This window comes from Gopherus evgoodei, chromosome 13 (genome assembly GCF_007399415.2).
Source record: "Gopherus evgoodei ecotype Sinaloan lineage chromosome 13, rGopEvg1_v1.p, whole genome shotgun sequence".
In the NCBI taxonomy this organism is placed as follows: domain Eukaryota; kingdom Metazoa; phylum Chordata; order Testudines; family Testudinidae; genus Gopherus; species Gopherus evgoodei.
In genome coordinates, this window is record NC_044334.1 from 203,686 (window position 1) to 213,122 (window position 9,437).

The 9,437-nt window shown below is 45.7% G+C and overlaps 1 long non-coding RNA gene across 1 annotated transcript; it reads right to left on the reverse strand.

Moving 5' to 3' along the window:
* Positions 1-228: 228 nt before the first annotated feature.
* LOC115660886 lies at positions 229-8,837 on the reverse strand. Its single transcript, XR_004002968.1, has 3 exons — positions 8,685-8,837; positions 1,403-1,590; positions 229-348 (listed from the first exon to the last, which is right to left on the reverse strand). It is a non-coding gene; the product is annotated as an uncharacterized LOC115660886 (long non-coding RNA).
* Between the last annotated feature and the right edge of the window lie 600 nt (positions 8,838-9,437).

The following is a 9,437-nucleotide window of genomic DNA, read 5'->3' on the forward strand; positions in this document are numbered from 1 at the left end:
TCCTGCCCCACAGGGAATAATCACACTGGAAACCCATAGAAAATAAAATCCCAAAAGTAGATCATTGAGTGAATCTACACTTACATGTATCTTATATCAGAGGGGTAGACATGCATCTGAGGAAGTGGGTATTCACCCACGAAAGCTCATGCTCCAAAATGTCTGTTAGTCTATAAGGACAGGATTCTTTGCTGCTTTTATGTATCTTATAGCATCCCCTCTTGTGTTCTGGGTGCATAGGCAGAGTCCTAAGAATCACTGAGTTAACCCTCTTGCTGCTAGACAGACAAATGCTCCAGTGCTGCTGTTTCCACTGAGCTTTCTGTGAAATTTAGGAGTAGTGGGCTTCTGTGAAGCAGAAATTAATGCAATTAACCACTTACTCTGTAACAGACAAGAGTAGGTCTGAACATGCAAACTCCAGAAAAAATACACAGAGAAAGGGGAAACCATTCCACGGCTTGGGGGTTACTGAGCTCATGTTGAAAAAGGAAATACTTTCCTAGGTGGGTGAGCAACTTGCATTTTGCAAGGCTGGAATAGACCATTAAAATACTGTGTCCCACCTTAAACCATAGATTTACATTCAGTCCTGGTGCCTCTTTGTATCTCCTTCCTGGTGAGGAACAGCAGGGCTCATCATTCACCTAGGTGAGCTAAAGCCTTTTTTGTACTGCCACATTCCTGTTATTGGTCTATCTATAATCTTCCTAATAGCATTACGGCTACATGTTATGGAAGTGCAAGTGCCTTAGTCCAAGAGAAAACTGGGTGACCTGCCTGCGTTGTGTTCATTCCTGTTTGTTGTTGTTATTATCGATATTGCAGTGACATATGGACATACAGATCAAGATCTGTGCTGCGATTGTGTTGGTCACTGTACAAACATGAAAGACAAGATGGTTCCCTGTCCCAAAGCTTTTATGGACATTTGAGTCCAAATGAGTCAAGTAGCAGTAGTGCCTACAGAGATGAGGTTCACATTATGGACAAGGCATAGGAATATGTGAAGTGTGCTGCCCTGCATATACCCTCATGTGTTAAGGTCACCATAGTACTGAGTGGTAGAATAAAATACACACTATCAATATTCTGTTTATACCACCCCAAGGGGAAGCTGAGGATGTCCTAAGTTTCAACAGGGCCAGCAGTTTCCACTATGGGCCATAGCACTGCCTGAATCTCTGTGTGCTCTGGCCCCATATCTGACAAGCCTGTAGCTGCACCCCACCTCCTAGGGCTTGTGGGGGATTCCCAGAAGAAAGCTTTACAGTGTCATCAACCAGGACTGAGCTACAGGGCTTTTTGTGCCCATGTACACCACTCCAGCACTTTTACCTAGCATAAAGGAGCTTGTGATGTAGAGTGCTGGGGTGGGGGGAAGTGGTGTTGAGGATCTTACCTTTGCTTCTTCATTATCACAGAGAGAATTCAGTGACTTCCTTGTCTGATATTGGGATGTTGTGCTCTTGTGCCACACAGTGAAGACTGTACTTGTAATCCACAGAGAATCATAGGAATGTAGGGCTGTAAGTGTTAGGTTGGAGCCTTATAGTTAAGTATATGTAACAGAAACAATATGGGCAAAGTCTGTAGAAGGAAGACCAGTAGATTTATTGCTTAGAAGCTTTTGTTTAAAAGTTATTCGCAGTATTTCAAATATATGTTTTGTGTGCATTACATATTTGTTTTACTAAGAAACTGTATTTTAGTCTCTCTTTGAAGTTGACTGGGAAGTACTAACACTTACACGTCATATCAGCATTTTATGTACATAGCCTGGAGGGTAATTGTGTGTCATACTTTCTGAAAAAATCTGAAAAGGGAAAATATTGTGCTTCAGCAAAAACTTAAGCTGAGGTGCAGGAGAAAGGAGAGGGTACGAGCGTTGTACACAACACTCTGCCCTGTTATACATGCTGATTTGGAGATCATTCTGAGACTTCATTCCGCTGTTATTTTCAAATTTGAAAAATCAGGTTGTGTATCCAAAAGTGTCCACTCCCTACAGTTACTAGATGCTGTGCTGGTTTGGGTTGTAGGAGTTCCTGGCAAGACATAGACAGACGACTGTAAGGATTTGATAGCTGAGGGAGGGTCATAGGTCTGCCACTAGAGGCGGGTGCCTGCGAGTTTATCTTTATAGCATCCATTCAAATCAAATTTGTGCTCCATCCATATCACAGAAAATTTGGAAATACCAGGGAGCTGCACAGAAAATCTGCCAAACCTGTGCAGTGGCCTCCTCTGATACTATCTCAAAGTTGAGTAGAGAGAGATGAGTCTACCCTTCCCCCTTTCCCTTTCAGACGTTAGAAGGGAAGCAACAGCCCTGATTCACTTTCAGATGGGCCCTGGTAGCTACAAATCCAATCTCACATAGTCTGTAGGAACAGTGCATTCTGGGGCACAGGTGCTCAAGGCCTAGCTCTTCCAAAGACAAAAGAAAATGTTATTCATCCTACTAACAACTCATATTGGGAGAAAATATCCTTTTCTCAATAGATTCAGGCTCATGCACACACCCATTTTTTTTGGTCACCAACGTGCTAGGTGCAAAACTGGTAGCCTTCATCTTTTCAGACACGTTTCACAATGGGAATGGGGCCATGATCGAGAAGTCCATTCTGAGAATCAGTGAATGCTTAATGAGTTTCAGATTTTGAAATAGCATGAACAATTTTAGCTTTTGGCATCTGCAGATATATTTGCTTTAAAAACTCAAATACTGTCATCATTTTCTGCATGTTGCACTTTCTGGAGAGTGACATCCCACAGGGAGATCATCTCAGCATGTACTTAAGGACATCAACCACTAGATGTCCTCATACCTCTTCAAAAACTCTGCAGTTTTTCTGTGTATTAATCATAGAATCATAGACTTTAAGGTCAGAAGGGACCATTATGACCATCTAGTCTGACCTCCTGCACAACGCAGGCCACAGAATCTCACCCACCCACTCCTTTATCAAACTCTAACCTATGTCTGAGCTCAAATTGTGGTTTAAAGACTTGAAGGTGCAGAGAATTCTCCAGGAAGTGACCCATGACCCATGCTGCAGAGGAGGACAAAAAAAACCCAGGGCCTCTGCCAACCTGCCCTAGGAAAATTCCTTCCTGACCCCAAATATGACGATCAGCTAAACGCTGAGCATGTGGGCAAGATTCACCAGTCAGACACCCAGGAAAGAATTCTCTGCAGTAACTCAGATCCCACCCCATCTAACATCACATCACAGGCCATTGGGCATATATGTTCCACACTTCACAATAAAAACTAGAACTGACCAAACAGTGGAAAAAAATTCCACAAATATTCATTTGAATTTAAACAATTATCTCTTCCCATGAACATTTCATTTTCATTTTCAAGCATTCAAGCTGTAGTAGTGCAAATACTCACCGCAAACCGAAAGTTATGACAAGTATCCTTCAGTATTTGCTAAAAGCAATTACATAAAATCACAAATCACAAATAAATACATTAGGTTATGTCTACACTAGAGAGCTTACAATGGCATGGCTGTACCGATGCAGATGCGCTGCTGTAAGATCTCTCGTGTAGCTGCTCTCCCGTTGACATGATTAAATCACCTCCCACCAACATAGTGCTGTACACACTGGTGTACTGCTTATGCCGGCAAAACTTATGTCACTTAGGCGGGAGGTTTTTCACACCTCTGAGTGACATAAGTTTTGCCAACATAAGTGCTAGTGTAGACATGGTCTCATTCTTACCTATCTTCCAGGCCAGCTCTAACTTTTTTGCCGCCCCAAGCAAAAAAAAAAGAGTGCTGCCCTGCCATAACACTCCCCCCGTGAGCGCCACGCCGCCGAACCCCTCGCAGTGCTGCGCTGCCGAAACCCTTGCCCCAAGTGCCACATCACCTGAAGCCCTGCCCCCGAGCGCTGCGCTGCCTGAAGTCCCACCCCTCGAGCCCCGCCCGAAGCCCCACCCCCGAGCACCGTGCTGCCCGAAGCACCCACCCCCCCGAGCGCCACGCTGCTGAAGCCCTCGCCCCCCGAGCGCTGCACCGCCTGAAGCTCCGCCGCCAAGTGCCACACCACAAAAGCCTCCACCCCGAGCGCCGCGCCACCCAACCCCCGCCCCCCGAGCGCTGCGCTGCCTGAAGCCCCGCCCCTCCGAGTGCCACGCCACCCAAACCCCTGCCCCCCCAAGTGCCGCGCCACACAAGCCTCCCCCAGCGCCGCACTGCCCAAAGTCCCCACCCCCCCCAAGCACCATGCCGCCGAAACGCCCCCACTCTGAGCGCCGCCTGGCGGAAACAAAAACAAACAAAAACCCCCTCCAGCACTGCCCTGCCGAACCAAAAAAAAACAACAAAAACCCGAGCATCGTCCCACCCCAAGACGCCCCCTGAAGCACGTGCTTGGTCAGCTGGTGCCTGGAGCCAGCCCTGCTATCTTCAGATACAAACAATACTTACCACACAATATTCCAAACTATGCCGTGTCTCTCTCACCTAGCCCTTCTTAAAGCCAAAACTAGACTAACTAACAAACAGTGAATACTGAATATTCAGAATGGATTGTTCACAAGCTATTTGTGTAAGAAAAACAGTTTGTGAATGATTTTGGATGTATAGTTTCAGGGCCTCCCTGCCCTGTACCGTGTGCAATCATTTAAATCTGTGCCAATTGCTACAACTGTGTTTTGGGAGCATTTCACAGCCACTTTGCACAGGTTTATTTGACTACAGAAGGGACTACACAAGGTGATGAAGAACAGTCAACATGGATTCACCAGTCATGCCTGATCAACCTGATTGCCTTCTAGGGTGGACATGATATATCTTGACTTTAACAAAGTTTTTGATACGGTCTCCCACAGTATTCTTGCCAGCAAGTTAAAGAAGTATGGATAGGATGAATGGACTATACGGTGGACAGAAAGCTGGCTAGATCATTAGGCTCACAGGTAGTGAGCAACGGTTTGATGTCTAGTTGGCAGTCGGTATCAAGCAAAGTGCCCCAGGGGTTGGTCCTGGCGCTGGTTTTGTTCAAGATCTTCATTAATGATCTGAACAATGGGATACATTGCACCCTCAGCAAGTTCGCAGATGACACTAAGCTGTGGGGAGAGACAGATACACTGGAGGGTAGGGATAGGGTCCAAAAGAAATCTGATGTTCAGCAAGGACAAGTGCAGAGTCCTGCGCTTAGGATGGAAGAATTCCAGGCACTGCGACAGGCTGGGGACCGACTGGCAGTTCTGCAGATAAGGACCTGGGGATTACAATGGACGAGAAGCTGGAGATGAGTCAGCAGTGTGTCCTTGTTGCCAAGAAGGCTAACGGCATATTGGGCTGCATTAGTAGCAGCACTGCTAGCAGATTGAGGGAAGTGATTACTCCCTTCTATTCGGCACTCGTGAGGACATATCTGGAGTACTGCGTCCAGTTTTGGGCCCCCAACTAGAGAAGGATGTGGACAAATTGGAGAGAGTCCAGTGGAAGACAACAAAAATGATTAAGGGACTGGGGCACATGACTTATGAGGAGAGGCTGAGGGAACTGGGCTTATTTAGTCTGCCGAAAAGTGAGGGGGGATTTGATAGCAGCCTTCAACTACCTAAAGGGGATCTTCCAAAGAGGATGGATCTAGACTGTTCTCAGTGGTGGCAGATGACAGAACAAGGAGCCAATGTTCTCAAGTTGCAGTGGGGGAGGTCTAGGTTGGATATTAGAAAAAACTAGGAGAGTGGTGAAGCACTGGAATGCTTTACCTAGGGAGGTGATGGAATCTCCATCCTTAGTCCTGTTCAACATATTCATAAATGATCTGGGAAAAGGAGCAAACAGTGAGGTGGCAAAATTTGCAGATGACACAAAATCGCTCAAGATAGGTAAGTCCTAGGCAGACTGCGAAGAGCTACAAAATGATCTCTCAAAACCGGGTGACTGGACAACAAACTGGCAGATTAAATCAGTGTTAATAAATGCAAAGTAATGCACATTTGAAAACTTAATCCCAACTATACATATAAAATGATGAGGTCTACATTGGCTGTGACCACTCAAGAAAGATCTTGGAGTCATTGTGGATAGTTTTCTGAAAACATCCACTCAGTGTGCAGCGGCAATGAAAAAAGCGAACAGAATGTTGGGAATCGTTAAGAAAGGGATAGATAATAAGACAGAAAATAGGATATTGCCTCTATATAAATCCATGGTAGGCTCACATCTTGAATACTGCATGCAGATGTGGTTTTCCCATCTCAAAAAAGATATATTGGAAAAGGTTCAGAAAAGGGCAACAAAAATGATTAGGGGTATGGAATGGCTTCTGAATGAGGAGAGATTAATAAGACTGGGACTTTTCAGTTTGGAAAAGAGACAACTAAGGGGGGATATGATTGAGATCTATAAAATCATGACAGGTGTGGAGAAAGTAAATAAGGATGTGCTATTTACTTCTCATAACACAAGAACTGGGGGTGTCATAAACAGATAGTTAAGGGTTAAAGTCTCTTTTACCTGTAAAGGGTTAAGAAGCTCAGTGAACCTGGCTGACACCTGACCAGAGGACCAATAGGGAGACAAGATATTTTCAAATCTTGGTGGAGGGAAGTCTTTGTTGTTTTTTTGTTTGGTTCGTTGTTTGCTCTTGGGGCTAAGAGGAACCAGACGTACACCAAGACTTTCCCTATCTTTCTGAATCAGTCTTTCATGTTTCAAGATTGTAAGTAATAGCCAGGCAAGGCGGATTAGTCTTATGTTTGTTTTCTTAACTTGTAAATGTGTCTTTTTGCTGGAAGGATTTTTACCTCTGTTTGCTGTAACTTTGAATCTAAGGCTAGGGGGGGAGTCCCTCTGGTCTATATGAATCTGAGTACCCTGTAAAGCATTTTCTATCCTGATTTTACAGAGATAATTTTTACCTTTTCTTTCTTCAATTAAAAGCTTTCTTTTTAAGAACCTGATTGATTTTTCCTTGTTTTAAAACCCAAAGAATTGAGTCTGAACTCACCAGGGATTGGTGGGGAGAAAGGAGGGGGATGGTTAATTCCTCCTTGTTTTTAGATCCAAGGAGTTTGGATTGGTGAGAAGCCTCTCAAGGCAACCCAGGGAGGGGAAAGTCTGGGGGGGAAGAGGAGGGGGATGGTTAATTTCTCCTTGTTTTAAGACCCAAGGGGTTTGGATTTTTGTTCCCCAGGGAAGGTTTTGGGGGAACAGAAAGTGTGCCAGACACTATATTCTGGCTGGTGGCAGCGTTACCAGATCTAAGCTAGGAATTAAGCTTAGAAGGGTCCATGCAGGTCCCCCACATTTGTACTCTACAGTTCAAAGTGGGGGAAAATGGCTTCCGTATGAGGAGAGATTAATAAGACTGGGACTTTTCAGCTTGGAAAAGAGACAGCTAAGGGGGGGGGAATATGATTTTGATCCATAAAATCATGACGGGTGTGGAGAAAGTAAATAAGGACATGTTATTTACTTCTTCTCATAACACAAGAACTGGGGGTCACCAAATGAAGTTAATAGGCAGCAAGTTTAAAATAAACAAATGTGAATTATTTTGCACACAACACATAATCAGTCTGTGGATGTTTGCCAGAGGATGTTGTGAAGCCCAAGACTCTAACAGTGTTAAAAAAAGAACTAGGTCTGTTTCTTTGAGGATAGGTTTATCAATGGCTATTAGCCAGGATGGGCAGGAATGGTGTCCCTAGCCTGTTTGTGCTGGGAATGGGCGATGGGATGGATCACTTGATGATTCCCTGTTCTGTTCATTCCCTCTTGGGCACCTGGTATTGGCCACCGTGAGAAGACAGGATACTGGGCTAGATGTATGGGCAGCCAGTGAACCAGCCGTGCAGGAGGCTAACCCCTGTCCCTTCGCCTTGTGCCTGAGGCCCCACGCCTCACCATCCTCTTCTGCTCCCTCTCTCCTGCAAGGAGCCCAGAGCTTCCTCCCCCATCCTCAGCCCCAACCTGAGCGACCCCAGCCCCAGGCGGGCCCCTAACCCCAGCGCTGGGTGGCATGGTCCCAGCCCCAGCTACCCCAAGTTCCTGTGGCATACCAGCAAGCCCCAACCCTAGCCAGCCTGAGGTACGGGAGAGCAGGAACTAGGGGCAGAGTGTGGGTGGTGCCACACCAGACTATTTGGGGAAGCACAGCCTCCCCTAGCTTATGATACCCACCACCCATGGCTAGACGGACCTTTGGTCTGATCCAGTATGGCCGCTCTTATGTTTCATTGATCATGCAACACCTACACATTTTTCTTGCAACACCAATCAACAATACAAGGAAAATGAGGCCTCATAAAAAAAGCTATTCTGCAATTTTTTAAGAATACTGGGAATGGTCCAAGACTTTAAGTCATGAACCAGATACAAAGTACAGTGCATGGCCATGCCACAAAACCAACTATAATTCAGAGGGTTACCCAGGAGAGAAGAACTAGTGAGAGTTTTTTCTCCCTGGGTAAGGACCTAGAGGAAGGTCTGATAGTTTGGGACTAGCTGTGGTGGAGATCCTACAGTGGGGGGAACCCTGAGCTAGGGTCTGTGAAAACCAGCAAATAAGGTAGAAGCCCATGAGCAATGGAAAGTCAGGTTAAAGGGCACTTAGACTCCCAGCAGGGAAGATCCTGGGTGGTTGGCACTCTGACAAAGGGGGAGAATCAGAGTCAAGCCCAGGAGGGGCAAAGGACTTACTGTTTGGAGGCAAGCCCAGGGTGACCGAAGAACCTTTTTGTCTTAGAAAAAGCCCAGAAGGGAACTGATCTATCCGTGAGTTGGCTGGAGAGCTGAGATGCAGAAAACCCAGTAAGGCAGTCTGGAGAAGAGAACAGAGGAGATTGACCATGGTGGCAGAGGTGGCCACAGGATGGAATGAGAGAGGCCAAGTCCCCTTCAATGTCACACATGGGCACAATGGGGCACCCTCAAGGTAAGGACACACATTTACCATTTCATCTTTGAACCTCTGGTTTTCCCATTAAATAAACATTTTGTTTATTTTTATCCCCCAAGCAGGTCTCTGTTGTACAAGCTGTGTGGAGTCTCTGTGCCAAAGTGAAATGATTACTGGGGGGCTGGTTTCATGCCTTTGGGGTGACAAATCAGAGGGAAAGTTCCGAGTATCTGGCAGGTAAAAACTTGAAGAGGACAAAGTAGGGGAGACTCAGGAATAGAAGGGCTGTTGGGGTCACTTTGCAAGAAGCAACTAGGCTAGTGAAAGCCAGGGTGAAGCTGTGTGCTTGTGGGCTGGCAATTAATATAAGGGATCAGACACACAACAGCACAGCATTAAGGCACCCCAAGGTTAGAGGGCAGGCAGTGACAGAACCCCTGACTGGCTGGGGATGATCCCCAAAATGTCACACTCATCGTATAGTAATCTCATCTAGACCACATTTCCCTAGTTTGAGAATATCATATGGGAATGTCAAAAACCTTACTAAAATT